This window comes from Dipteris shenzhenensis, chromosome 14 (assembly GCF_047967505.1).
Source record: "Dipteris shenzhenensis isolate YYH24624 ecotype China chromosome 14, Dip_SZ_1.0, whole genome shotgun sequence".
Lineage (NCBI taxonomy): Eukaryota > Viridiplantae > Streptophyta > Polypodiopsida > Gleicheniales > Dipteridaceae > Dipteris > Dipteris shenzhenensis.
This window is the reverse complement of record NC_141609.1, coordinates 24376304-24390606: the sequence shown is the minus strand read 5'-3', so window position 1 is coordinate 24390606 and position 14303 is coordinate 24376304.

The following is a 14303-nucleotide window of genomic DNA, read 5'->3' as shown; positions in this document are numbered from 1 at the left end:
GACCGTGCATGCAACCAACCACAGTACTCGATTCTGTGCCAAGAATTGCTAGCAAGCTCTGGTGGGTAGACTAGTGGATCTTCTCTGATTCATGAGCATATGTTCTCAGCAACAGACATAGCACGTCGCCATCGTCTTCTCCCTAAGAGAGGCCCAGAGATTTGGTCCCATAGCAGTTGGCAGGAGTGGTGGGGTATGCATTTTGGTTTCTCAAGCGATGGCCTCGGAGGTTTTTGCACAGGGCGAGCTCATCCCAAGCCATGGAGTTTGGTTGGTGGGCCATCAAGTAGGAGAGGCCCGAACATGTACGCACCTGCTTGCATGCAACACCATCTGGCTTTCTAGAGGCGGCTCACGGATTGCCTCCAAGAGATGGACTGGGGGACTTCAATAGCCTTGAGTTCATGCAGGATAAGCAGGGAGGTGCCTCTTTCGCAAAGATGCCAGCTGAGGAGAGGAGTACGTGGGAGCAATTCATATTTGCGATTAGTGGGAGGGATCCTTAGCAAGAGCTAGAGTTTTCCAGGCTTGCACGCATCTTGAACTTTTTCTTTGGCTAGCGTCGACACTATGGGCTGCTAAAGCCCCTAGATAGATTCTACATTGGTGATTGGTCTCTTCTATGTGGCAGCTCCACAAACATTCTAGCGAGCACCATGGTGTTTGACCACTCACAAGTAGTCCTTCCCTTGGAGCAGCCTCGTTGAGGACTCCCCCAAATGGGGGTCCGTATAGAGATGGGCTCTTACAAGCGGAAGATGTCCATCAGCTACTACTAATGGCAAATTTATGGAGACACCCCGAGGACAATCCTATCGAGGGGTGGGCAACATCGGTGGCCGAGCGAATACAGTGGAGTAGCCAGGAGCTGTAGAGCCAAGCTATGAGATGGAGAGCTACCATTCAAGAGTGAGACCGAGCTTTGCACAAAGACCTTGCATCCATCAAGAGACTCAAAGAGCGGGATCCAAGGTCCTAGTGGCTCAGGGATCGTCAGAAGATTGCACGCTCATAGCTATAGGACTTGGAGATCCGTAGAGCAGAGTTCTCTTACCACTCCTCTTAGGCCCAATGGGTTCAACAGGGGGATGAGTTGACCAGATAGTTCTTCCATACCATAGGACCATAGACAGCAGGGATACAGCTTCAGAGGATTAGGGAATCGCAAGGGCAGATGCACTCGGACCCCTTGAGATGACCATAGCCTTCTATCACCAGCTTTTTCACTCGGAGGAGATCTCACCCATCTCGCTTCTAGCTAGAGAGGCAGTTTGGGAGCAATTCCCCACAGTTGTTTCACAAGGTCTCAATAGGCACCTAGAGACACCCTTCACGGATGAGGAGCTATGGGAGGCCTTACAAGCACTTCCAGCTCAGAAGTGCCCATGGGAGGATGGCTTGACCCCCACCTTTTTTCGTTGTTTTTCGGAGCACATCTCCACCCCATTCCGGTTAGCCTACCAAGATATCTTTGATTCAGGAGCCCTTCCGCATTCTTTGAGCAGGGGTTGGATATGCATGATTCCGAAGGGAGGAGATAGATATGATATTTGCCAGTGAGATTAATTACCCTCCTGGACACAACTTACAAGATCTTGGCCAAGATCTTGAGTCTGCACCTGAAACCCCATCTTTCGGAGATCATCCATGAGAGGGAGACTGGCTTTGTCCAGGAGCGTAGCATCCTAGATAATATCGTCACCTTCTGAGAGGGGAAGCTGATTGGGTCAGGGAGGAGGCGTAGCCTCTCGCTATCCTGCTTCTTGACTTTGAGAAGGCATATGACAGAGTTGAGTGGTCCTTCTTGGAGGGGACTATGAGGAGGAGACTTCCTTTTTAGAGAGATGGATTAGAGGGATTTCAGCACTTTATGCAAGCAGCTCCAGCCACGTGATCATTGGTGGGGGCCACACAGGTCTTTCCGCTTTCCTGCCCAGTGAGACAGGGCTACCCACCACTGGCCCCTTATCTCTTTCCTGCTTAGTGAGACAAGGCTGCCCACCACTGGCCCCTTATCTATTTCCTTTTGTGTCGGAAGCCTTGGGCTATTTTCTGAGCTGACAAGCACTTGGCCTTACAAGGATGAGGCTGCCAATCCGGCAAGAGGAGGAGCTCCTAGAGTTGGAGTTTAGAGATGATATTGCGCTCTATGTTGAAGGATACATAGTTAGCCTAGAGAGGGTTGGAGGTGCATTGTCCATTTATTACAAGGCCTCGCAAGCTCGCATAAACTAGACCAAAGCCATTGGTTTCTTCAGAGGTACAGAGGTGAGTCAGGAGGTCCGAGGTTGGGGAGCATATTTCAACTTTTGATGGATCGCGAATGGAGAGACGGCCAAGTACTTGGGCTATCAAGTAGGCATTGACATCTCGGCAAAGCAATAGACAGAAGCTCTTATACTAGAGCTCCGCCAAGCTCTCACTGGCAGGTCGAGCACTAATGGTGAACCTCCTTGCCACATCCTGGTACATCGCCTCTTGCCAGTGCTTTCACAGAGGCTGCATGGGGCAGCTACGACGCTTAGTTCCTAATTTTCTCTGGTCAAGATTGGATGGCACGCACAACACCAAGGCCAGGGTGGCCTAACAGACAATGATTTTGCCCTAGGCACACTTGGCATTATTGATCTAGAGATGCAGAGGAGAGCCCTCTTGGGCAAGCTGGTAGTGAGAGGCCTTACTCCAGGGGCGAAACCTTGGAAGCTCCTACTCTAGTGAGGGCTTCTAAGGAATATGCCTCACACTGGTGGTCAATGGCCAATGGCAGCAGTCATATAGATGGATCTTCTCTGAGGATCCGCGGACAAAGAAGGGCTCCCCGTTGATGAGGTGTCTCTAAGAGTGTGGCAGAGATTGGTAGGATAACTCATTCAAGCTTGACCATCTTGTAGAGAGGACTTTGTGAGAGAGTCGCCCCTTTGGCATATGGACGCCAGAGATGTAGAGGGATGCATGTTTGGGCAGAGGACTCATATTGTATGGGCACAATGGGACATGGGACCCGGCTAGATCTTTCTTGACATAGAGATGACTTCCTAGAGAGTCAGAGACCCACAGGCAAGCTCTCTCTTACCTCCGTAGAGCAGGCACCAAGATACAATAGATTGAGGAGGCCACAATCTCTTGATGGGAGTGATCACGAAGCCCCTAGACCCCTCATTGCTAGTCAGGATAGTTCTTAGGATAGGGGTACTGCTCTGGATACGCTTCTTTCAGGAGTCTTTTGGCCGATCTCTTTCCTTTTTTTCAAATTCTCTCTAGGCCCCTTTTTTTACACCTTTAAAGTCCACATCGAGTTGTTTAAGTCTGTGTTCAAGCCACTATTTTATTATGACCCTGATAACAAGGGTGGGTAGTTTATGACACCTGTCTTCCTAATCAAAGTTAAGCTGTTCTTACCACGTTTTCTTGTTGGATGGTGGCAGGTATGTAGACTCTCCTCTTTAATAAAAGAGATGCTTATCAGGACTTCACCAAGCTCCAATTTTTTTGCAAAAACATTATTGTCATTTCTTATCAAATCTCTTATATACTTTTTATGCAATTTCATAGGTGCTTTACCTACATACTCAAACTCTTCCTTAATTCTATAATGTTCTCTTTCTATCCTTTACCCTGATTCTTTTGTCTTTTCACTATGCAAAGGGGATTGTTGTCTTGTCTTCCACACACATGTCCTTTCCCCTGCAACTTTGGATGGTTGCACATAGTACACTTAAGTCATTAAGGCCTTTTTTGGCTTCTTGACTCCTTTCTAACTTGTGTCCCATTTTCCTTTCAGAATTTTTCATGGGATGTTTTGCTCCAATCGGAAGCTCTCAACAACCCTCTTCCGGCTCCTTCTCCCTCATCCCAAGCATCTTTGGATGGTTGCACTTATTACATTTACGTCACCATGGCATTGCCTTTTGACTGACTTCATTGCTCGCCGAGCAATTTCTCTTTCTTTTGGTTTTTTTTTTCTTTCTAAGAAGTCTTCCACCCCAAACAATTCCCAGATTAGCCCACTCCATCCCTATTATGGCTATCATATAAACTCTTTTTTCCCCTGGTTACTTGCAAAACCAACAGCTCCCATTGCTCCAAAATCACATGTCTTACTCAAACTCTTACTCTTTTTCCACTACTTATTTGACAATTCTATTACTAGTCCTTTCCATGTAGGCAGTAGGTCATCACACTAGGTGATGACCTACTATCTCACTTAGTGTGTTGTATCCTACTGGGGGAAAGGTGGGTACACACACACACACACAGAGGCTATGTACGCTTACAGGCACAAACACATGCACACATTTACTCACACACACACTCACACACATCCACACACACACACATGCAAATACACACACACACACACATGTCATATACTCGAACATACACAAACACATGCAAATTTATACACACTGACACATACACTCACATGCTTATTATTTGTTTCATGAGCACACGTACACATTATTACCCCTCATACAATACACATATTATTAACATATTATGTTCGTTTGATGCAGCTTACCTAGTGGATATGGTGGTAGCATCTCTTGGTACGGAAGATGCTGCTGTATTCAAACATCAATGTAACTGGCAGCTTCTTTCAATTAACCCCCCCTTTTTTTTGTATGTACCTTTAATTGATCAACCCCAATTGTATATGTTCGGAGCCTTGTCAATTCTTGGAACTACAAGAATTTCTCTATTATGCAATTTTAGTAATGTTAATTATTCCAAGGACTCTATGCTAACACACAATTGGTATAAATATGTGGTATGCTTTTGCCTACTGGAGTAATATGGCTATCGTGCAAAGTTTCGAAGAATAAGGGGGTCTTCACTATGACCATAAATTTCCCTAGTTTACATTTTACTTCTAAACGTGACCGTAGGATTCAAATTGCTCTACCTTTTCAATTTGAGTATGTGATAAGGTTGATGACCTATTGAGCGGTGCCGTTACTAAGTGCAGTACCATTGTCATAAGTGGAGAACCATTCCTATGGGGAGTAACATGGAATGAAGCACTAGAATCCAAAATCCAATCCTGGGAATATGCATCATCTGAAGTTGTGAGCAAGTCTGCAGGTAGACTAGATAGGAAGAAAATGTCATTGTCACTATCATCAGTGACTGCATTAATCTCCTCAATCTTCATTTTTCCTTTGTCCTCCCTTAGACTCTCTTCCTTCTTATTTGCACCCCAATTTGCAATCTTTTTCTTATCCTTTTTCTCTCTTTTTAGCTTGTAGCAATCCTTTTACATGTGGCCCTTCTTGCCACAGTGCTAATACTCAATGTTCCGTGCCCTGGATTTGCTACGAGACTTCCCTCTTTCTTGGGACTTCCCCTTGAACTATGATCTACCCCTTTGCACATTTAAGGTTGCATCTTGCTTGTTGCCATCCATAGAATTCTGTCTAATCTTCTCGGCCAACAAGCTACCCATAAAACTTCAGTACTCCACCAGGGGTAGAGTTATTGACAGCTGTGCGAAAGGTATCCCATGAGGATGGCAATGAACATAAGAGAAATATTGCCTTAGTCTCCACATTAAAATTCATCTTCTGGGCCTCAAGCTGGCTGAAAATAATATTGAATTCATTCAAGTGAGAAGCAATAGAGACCCCTTCCTTCATTTGTAGCTCAAACAACCTCTTCATGAGGTAAACTTTATTCGAGGTAGTTTCCTTCTCATAAGTGGTACATAATTTCTTCCACAAATCTTCCGTAGTCTGCTCATTTACTACTATGAAATAAACTGACTCTGCAAGATGAAGTCTAATAGTAGACTTTGCTAATGCATCTAACTCATTCCAATCATCCTCAAACATATTTGCAGGCTTAGCTTCAATCCCTGCCAAGGGTTTAATTTGCTTCTTTTGAATAAGCACATCCTTTATCTGTTCTTTCCACGAAGAAAAGTTTGTCCCATCAAACTTTTTAATGCTGAAAAACTCCTTTTTAGACATGGAAGAGGATGCCATGATGCAAATGAAACAAAATCCAAAATGCTAGTACTTGCAAGAGAGAAATCGCAAATACTAGGTGCACCCAATATGTTTGCCTTAATGAAGGATAGTGTCACCAAAACTCAAGGCTCAAAGCATCAAAAAATGCATCTGACTCATGTGCATATACTATGCATCCACATGAGCAAATATGGCCCAAAAGAAAATGTCAACCCACAATGACAAAACAATGGCAAATATAATGCCAAAAAAAGCCAAATGCCTCAAGCATAAACACCGTCCATGGGCATAAGCGTCAATAATGTCTCATTTAAGAGATCATAGCACAACCTGTGCATCCACCGCTGCAATATGTCAAATCTGTCCCTCATCATAAAATAGCATCTATGTGCTAAACTTCCATCAATAAAGCATCCCACAAGGCAATCTGGGCCTATCAGCACATTTAATAAGGATCACAATGCATCCAAGTGGCCTATAAATCATCCACTGCAACCCAATGCAAACCACAAATGAGCACACATGGCTCAGACTGCAACTAGAGTGATCTGCATAAGGTATATCGAAGAAATCACGGCCCCATGACAATGAATGCTAGTGAAAATAAAGCCTGGGATGTCTCAAAACATGGGCGTCACTGCATAATCAAACTCAGCAAGACAATCTGCAAATATCTCTCTTCTACCACAACTCCAAAATCTCATCCAAGGATGGAGTAAGAGCCAGTCAACCCTTGCATTTAGTTGCAAAAGTGAACCTTAGGAAACTTAACCTTAGCCAAAATGCCACATGGCAATCAATGAGAAGGTCTTGGAAACTTTGAGAAATTTCCTTCAAAGAGACGACGGAAAAACACAGAGAATCACAACTCCCTTGAATCTTCATGGAATAGCAAGCAACTTTGTAGACATATGTTTCAGGCAGTCCTGAATCCAACGGTACAAACAGTTCTACAAATGGAGGCCCAGATGTTGAGTTTCCACTCACACAAGAAATGACAGAATGAAGATGTTGGAGTAGACAGAGGTTCACTACAGCTTCGAAACTTCACAGAATCGAAAGTAGCTTCACAGGTAGAAGTTTTGGACTGCTCTAAATCCACTGGGAGTGTCTGAACTGCAAATGGTGGCGTGGATATGGAGATCCAACACACAAAATCCGTGCAGGAAATTGAATTTCGTCACTTTTTGCAAGAGTTGTAACTTTTCACTAAAAACTCGGATGATAGAGATGAAAAAATGCAAAATGAGATACTCAAAGTCTTATACAACTTTGCTTTACATCTTAGGATGAGATTCAGCTTCTAGAGAAAGATATCTTCATCATAAGACTCTCAGGTATAAAATAGACTATCTTTTTGCCTCCAAAACCACCTGTTGGCTTGTAAAAAACCACTCAGAGAACTTTCCAAAGGTTCTACAAGGTCTCTGCACATCAGGATGCAGGTAAAGACACCCAATGGAGCTTCTCCTTCCTCCCGCAGAGCTATAGAAGCAGAATTTAGGCTCTAGGCTCACACTCAGGCTCAGCTAGAACACTCGCGCTCTGATACTAGTTGAGAGGTCTCAACAACGGAAGCGGAATGGAAGAAGGTGAGAGGGAGAGCTAGAAGAGAGAGACACAAGTTTTGGTGGGTGGAGAACACCCTAATCTTCTATGTCATCCATATATATATGTGTGTTTGAGTACTGTACATAACTGGGGTTAAGGTACATTGGCCTTTAACCCCCACAATTTACACCCATGCTCAAGGTTCATGAAATTCTTTAATAGTTCTAGTCTCATCTACACAAAAGATCTCAATTTGCCAAAAGATATCCAATAGACTAGCACTGATGTATTAATAGACATAGTACACTATTCTCATAGGACTATTAGGAACCCTTGCTAAGATCCTCCAATACACCCTTATAGAATTACAAAGATGAGAGAATTTCATTAATATAAGAGCCACACATGAGGATAACCCTCCAATACCAACATAGCCAAAATCATAGTTTTTTAGTGGTGAGAATTCCTAGAATTGAAGAGCTCTTACAATGTCCATTAAAGACCAAAATCATAGTTTTTTAGTGGTGAGAATTCCTAGAATTGAAGAGCTCTTACAATGTCCATTAAAGAAGAAGTTACGGCCAACACAAGTCCAATCGTGCAAAAAAAGCTCTCTCATCTTGTTCAAAAAATGGCATGTTGTGTAAAGAATATCCAATATTGGATAGTAATATAGCCAAGGGCATGAGAAGTTTTTACCTTGTAGTGTAGGAATTAACTAAACATTCCCTAATAATATTTCTCATTCAAACTAGGTCCATTCATATAGAGAATCATTAAAAGGATTGCTTATACATCACTAACCTTGGATAGAATTGTAGAGAATCAGCTGCCTACATTATAGGTGGAAACTTAGTGTATTGTGTGGAGCACTTAGGAGCCTTATCATTACAAGGTTTATGGTCAATACAAGTTGGTATGCTGTCCCTTGTCCTCTTGTGTAGTGTCTCCTTCTCGCCCTCCCACATTGAGTTTTTAGCACTTCTCCCTTTTCTAACATGGTATAGAGCCTTCAGACCTTCTCCTCTTTCCCTTCTTGCCATTTGTAGCCCTTTTGAGTACCAATTATCAAGCATTTGATTTAGCTACTTTATAAAGATTGTTTTGGTTTGCAATTACCTGTGGCTTCATCATGGACTTACTTTGTTTGTGCTTATGCTTATTTTGGTTGCTTGTGGGTTCCTACTTTCAATGTTCCAAGTTATATGTTTTGAAAAGAGCACTTTTTTGGTTGGTTTCACATCTCTAGCACCTGTCCATCTTTTGGGACTTCTCAAGAGGCCGATTGTCTTCCCTGTAGCTTGTTTTTTTCCTTTTACAGAGCTTAGTCTTTGTTTTTGAGTTGTTGCAACCATTGTTTATTAATCAAATCCATGTATTGGCCACCTATTTAAAATAGAGCAAAATGCATTGGCATTACCTAGCTTCCTGTCTCAAATTTACTTGCTATTTTTGGTTTACAATACCCAGGTTGGGGGTTGATAAACATATGTTACAGAGGCATCGAGTGCCACTGATGTTGTTTCATTGATTGCTATAAGTTTTTCCTACTGTGTATGTCACTATTTCTTTCAGAAGCAACTTTACTAGCTACTCAAAGTTACTGTTGAAGTTTTCTCAAGGTTATCATGTTTCTGAAAGGTAGCAATATGGGAGTTTTTACTTTCTATTTATAGGCAATGACACTGTTCTCTGGCCCACACTATTTCTTCAAAGATTTTGGCTATAATTGCAAAGATTTTGTCTAATATTAACACGTGGCATTGATTTTTTAACCTTACCTTATGCCTCTTTAATGAATCTTTATTGGGTTGGTCAAACCATATGTACACTAGTTTATTTCAACCCCTTGGGCTTGTTGGCAACTACAAAGGAGCTACTTAATTGTCTGTGTTTTTTTCTTTATTATTCCTTGGGATTCAATGTCCCAAGAGATCTTTAATGGAAAGACTTTCAAGCATGGCAAATACTTGTTAAAACTTCTCTTAATGATCATTGCCATATATTAATGGGAAGACATCCAATCTAGAGAGTGCAAGGATCACTACAAAACCCTTGACATAAGGTGATGTGTCGTTTGCGAACTCAGAATCTAGCAACCCCTCCTCCTACCAAATTGGGAGCCCCACCCCTGTAAGACCCCAGCCTATGAGCACAAGAAATAGCCTGAAGCCTCTACAACAAATGGAAAAAAAAGGGGGGCAAGGGGCATCCTGTTAAATTGAATGGAAGAGAAAGAAAGCCTTTCCTTTATGGCCACTACTAAGCATTTAACTGGATCTACTTGTATAAAGGGCCAAGATTGTTGTTATCCACCTATCCAAGAAACCTAACCATTGCATAAAGGGCCAAGATTGTTGTTATCCACCTATCCACCAAGAAACCTATTCGTTGTAGAGTGCCCTCCAAGAAGGACCACTCCACCCTATCATATGTCTTCTCAAAGTCCAAGAGAAGGATAGCGAGAGGCTATGACTCCTCCTGAGTCTAGTGCCTCCCAAAAGGTGAAAATGTTGTCCAAGATACTGCGTTGCTGGACAAACCCTTTTTGAGTGTCATGGATGATGTCTACAAGATGAGGCCATAGTCATAGGCTCAAGACCTTGGCCAAGATCTTATAGGCTCTATCTAGTAGGGTAATCTTCCTCCATTATCATAATTTAGCTTTGTCTCCCCCCTTTTGGGATTAGATAGATCCACCTTTGACTCAAAGATTGAGGGAGTCAACTCTGTCTCCACCTTTTGGGATGAAACAAAGCCACCCTCAATTCAAAGACCGAGGGAGTAAGCCTGTATCAAAGATCACCTAAAAACTCAGTCAGAGAGGAGAGCAGATGTTCTCCAAAAGCATATGAAGAAAGTCAAAGTCAAAACAGTCCTCTTCATGGAACTTTTGCATAGGGAGGGCCTTGAGGGCCTGTGAGAGCTTAGTGTCTGTGAAAGGCATCTCAAGCTATCTGCTCATGCTATTTGTCACTACTGCTAGGATGTGACCTCAAGCCATCTCTCTAGTAGCAATCATATGGTGGGACGACTCCTCTCCTTGAAATAGGATCCTGTACAACTATGTGGTCATCTCAAGAATCTCATAGGGGTCTGTGTGCATGTGACCATCAACATCTTTCAATCTCTGCAGTTGTCTCCCTACTGACCTAGGTACTATGTCCTGAATGAACTATCTGGTCATGCTATCACCTTGCTGCACCCAAGAAGAATGATAGGAGAACTCCACTTGATGGGTCTCTATGTCTTGGATATCCCGCCATGCATACTCATATCTATCCACCACTAGGCACTATGATCCTAGGTCCTACTCTTTAAGACACTCTGAAGGCCAAGTCTCATCTCAGAGCTCTCTCCCATGCCTACAGGAGATGACAGTGCCAAAAACCATAGGGCTATAACTCTTCACTACTCCCCTAGATCGCCTCTGCTGCCCAGTCGGTTGACTCCAAATCTATGCTAGTGCCTCCTCTAGCTCCTGCTCTTGTAACATGGAGTCAAGAAAGTAGATCCTCTTCTGGTAGAGCCCTCACTAGGGCTACTTAAGCTGCAAAATAACTAGAGAGTGGTCTGACATCATGGTGCCAACTAGAACACAGTGGCTCCTCCCTTATGCATCGCCCAGTCCCCTCCCCCACATAAGATTTGTCCAGCCTCATCTATGAGTCCATCATGATAACCCTGGACAAAGGAGAAACTGAGGCTACCTAGAAGCCCAACAAACTCTACCTGTCCCTACCACAAATTGTGAAGATGAACCACTCCTAGATACTCCTCTCTATTGCCGACCTCTCAAAGAAAGAAGCTCCACCCTGCTTGTCCTCCCCATACTCTAGATTGGTTAAATCACCTCCACCAATCTAGGAGTCTATGTGTGGGAGGATCTCTATCAACCACTTCCAAAAAGTGGGTCGCTATTGCCTACAAGCCAGAGCATAGACATTTAGAATGCCTATCTTGCATCACACACATGAATGCCCATCTAGACTGCCCTACTAGTGATTAGCTCTCCCTGTTCAAAAACAAGAACTGAAGAAAACAACCTTTTAAGCAAGCCCTGTCAAGGAAGGAATGGGCAGACGAGCATGGTCTTCCAAGGGGCCAAGACAAGGGCTAACAACCCTTTTCTTGGATGTCAATAGCTTCATAGGGAACAACTTTGAACAAAAAAACTCCCATAGGAGTGGGCTAACCACATGGCCCTTCTCCACCCATTAGTGGGCTGGGATGGTGCAATAAAGCACAGCCAAGTCATGTTATATAGTGCTAGGCTAGCATAATGCATGCAAGATGGCAAGGCATGGGGCTAAAGGGATACTATGCAAGCTATAAGTAGCGAATTAGATGTAGGAGGGAGATCGAAGCAGCAAATAGTTTGCAACAATGTGCCACAAGCTGCTCATAGCAAGTGCAAACCCCAAGGGGGTAAGGGAGCTAGAAATGAAGGAAGAAGGGTAGAAATAGAAGGAAGGGGGTAGGAAATTTGAGGCAAGATGAGGGGGTGCACCAACTAGAGTGAAGCTCTAGATTTGCCAAACTAGCTTAAACACCCACTAAAACTACCATAGAATAAGCATGGAAATTTTAAATAAGTATAAAGCATGAAATATATTATGATATGGTCATCTAGTTTAGATGCAAGGGATGTGCTAGTGAACAATGGTGAGGATGTAGCACTATATGTCATCTCCAACAAGGGGTAAATGTGCTTGCAGGCACTATGTGCCAAGGAGGAATTACTGATGTGGTAGGTATACATGTGAATGATGACATGGCAATACTAGATGTACTATTGTTGATGTTTGATGTAATAGTGTGGTATGGCTCTTGGCATGCCAAGGCCAATGATGTGGCCTTGTGCCACATGTCACGATGTGTTGTTGTAGATATGTGCTATTGTCCACTAGTCTATCTTGCTATTTGTAGATTATTACTATTTTTTGATGAGCTAAGTGGCTACAATTGTCGTTTTTGTTGCATGAATTTGTTTGCATTATTTAGCTATGCAAATCCATGCTATCTATTCATTAACTTAGTCTATGCTTGTGTTATACTGTGTGTTGCTATAATTGATCCTATCTAAGCTAATGAATGTCCACATTGCTTGTCCCATGTTTTCTATCTATTGTGTTAGGGCCCTTACACACCATGAATTTACTACCTATCCTTATTGCAAGGACCCAATTAAGATTTTTAATTGGGATGCACAGCCACAACCCTTTACATACAATCAAACTTCAAGATAGTCCAAAAGGTGAGTCACTTGCCACCTAGTGCCCATGTTTGGCCTTAGCTTGGGCATCCACTTCTAGCTACCACCATCACACTAGCCAATGAAATATGAGAGATGGGGCAATCAACACCTATAGTGGAATGTTAAGAAACATAACTTAGGTTGCTTGCCTTGTGTGTAAAGCCTATGACGAACCTTTAGCTACCCAAGGTCATTTTGTTCGCCCACAACTTGAGCATGGGATGGGTAGTGTGTAAAGGACCTCAATCACTTGCATGGTCTATTGCATTTGTTGCTTGCTAGTTGTGTGATGTTTGTTATGCTTGATGTGCTGTGTGTTTGATGTGCATACCACATGTTGTGCATCTTGCATCTGCCTAGTCTAGCATGTTGCATTTGTCTAGTCTAGCATGTTGCTTGTGGTCTAGACTTCGCACTATTTTGCATCTATCTAGATAGTTGTGTGATGTGTGTTATGCTTGTTGTGCCGTGTGTTTGATGTGCTTACCACATGTCATGCATCTTGCATCTGGCTAGTCTACATTGGATCTATCTAGTCTAGCATGTTGCTTGTGGTCTAGACTTTGCAGCGTTTTGCATCTATCTAGGTAGTCCTAGGTTGCATGGGTAGGGGAGTAAAGTAGAAGATAGACAAGGAGGCTACTAAGCATTGGGCAGAGCCCAAAGAATTCCAAGGAAGGTCTATGTTGTAGGGGCATGGGCATAGTTGCACAGAGGTCGATGCTGCATAGAGTACCAATGTGCCAATGTGTAGAGGCGGCTGGAGCAATACGGTTCAAAGTAGCTAGGGTAGCTGGCTCAAGGCTAGCTAAGGTAGTCAATAGAATGGCTAAAGGCAATGGCTTAGAAGGTTATGTGGGTAGTAGGGTAGCTGCCCATTGAATTGGCTTGGCAACTAGTGGAGCTAGATTGTAGGAGTCAACAACTCAATGAGGGAATGACTTTGAAGCAGTTATAGGGTTGTGTTGAGGATGGCTCAAGGCAACATCGTTGTAGATGAAGATGTCGCTGACCTCTTATCTCTGTCTACTTCAAAAACCTTCATGACCATTTTTTCACTTTGAGAAAATCTTCAAAAGATCATACATTCCACTTAAAAGCTCCAATAGGAGAGCTTTGTGAACCAAAATGTAGGAGAGAACTAGATCTATAACAATGGCAAGAGGAAGCCTCAACACATGGCAACCTAAGATCTAATCCCATGACAAAATGGGAGAGACGAGAGGAGATAATGGAGATGGAGTAGAGAGGGAATAGCTTGAGAGGGCACCACAAATGACTAATTGTAAACTAGTATTAGTTGGAAATAATAAAAATGTATATAACTTTCCCGAAAACATTTAGATTTAGGGTAAGGACATGGAAACCCTACTATTATTTTAGCACTCTCAAGTGCTAGTGCATATTAACAGTTACATGATGTTAATATTGCTCTTTAATAGGGTGGATTCTGGTGTGTGCATGAGACCTATGCGTAGGGTGACTATGTGGAAGCATCAATGTGGTACATGTTACAAATGAATGAGTGC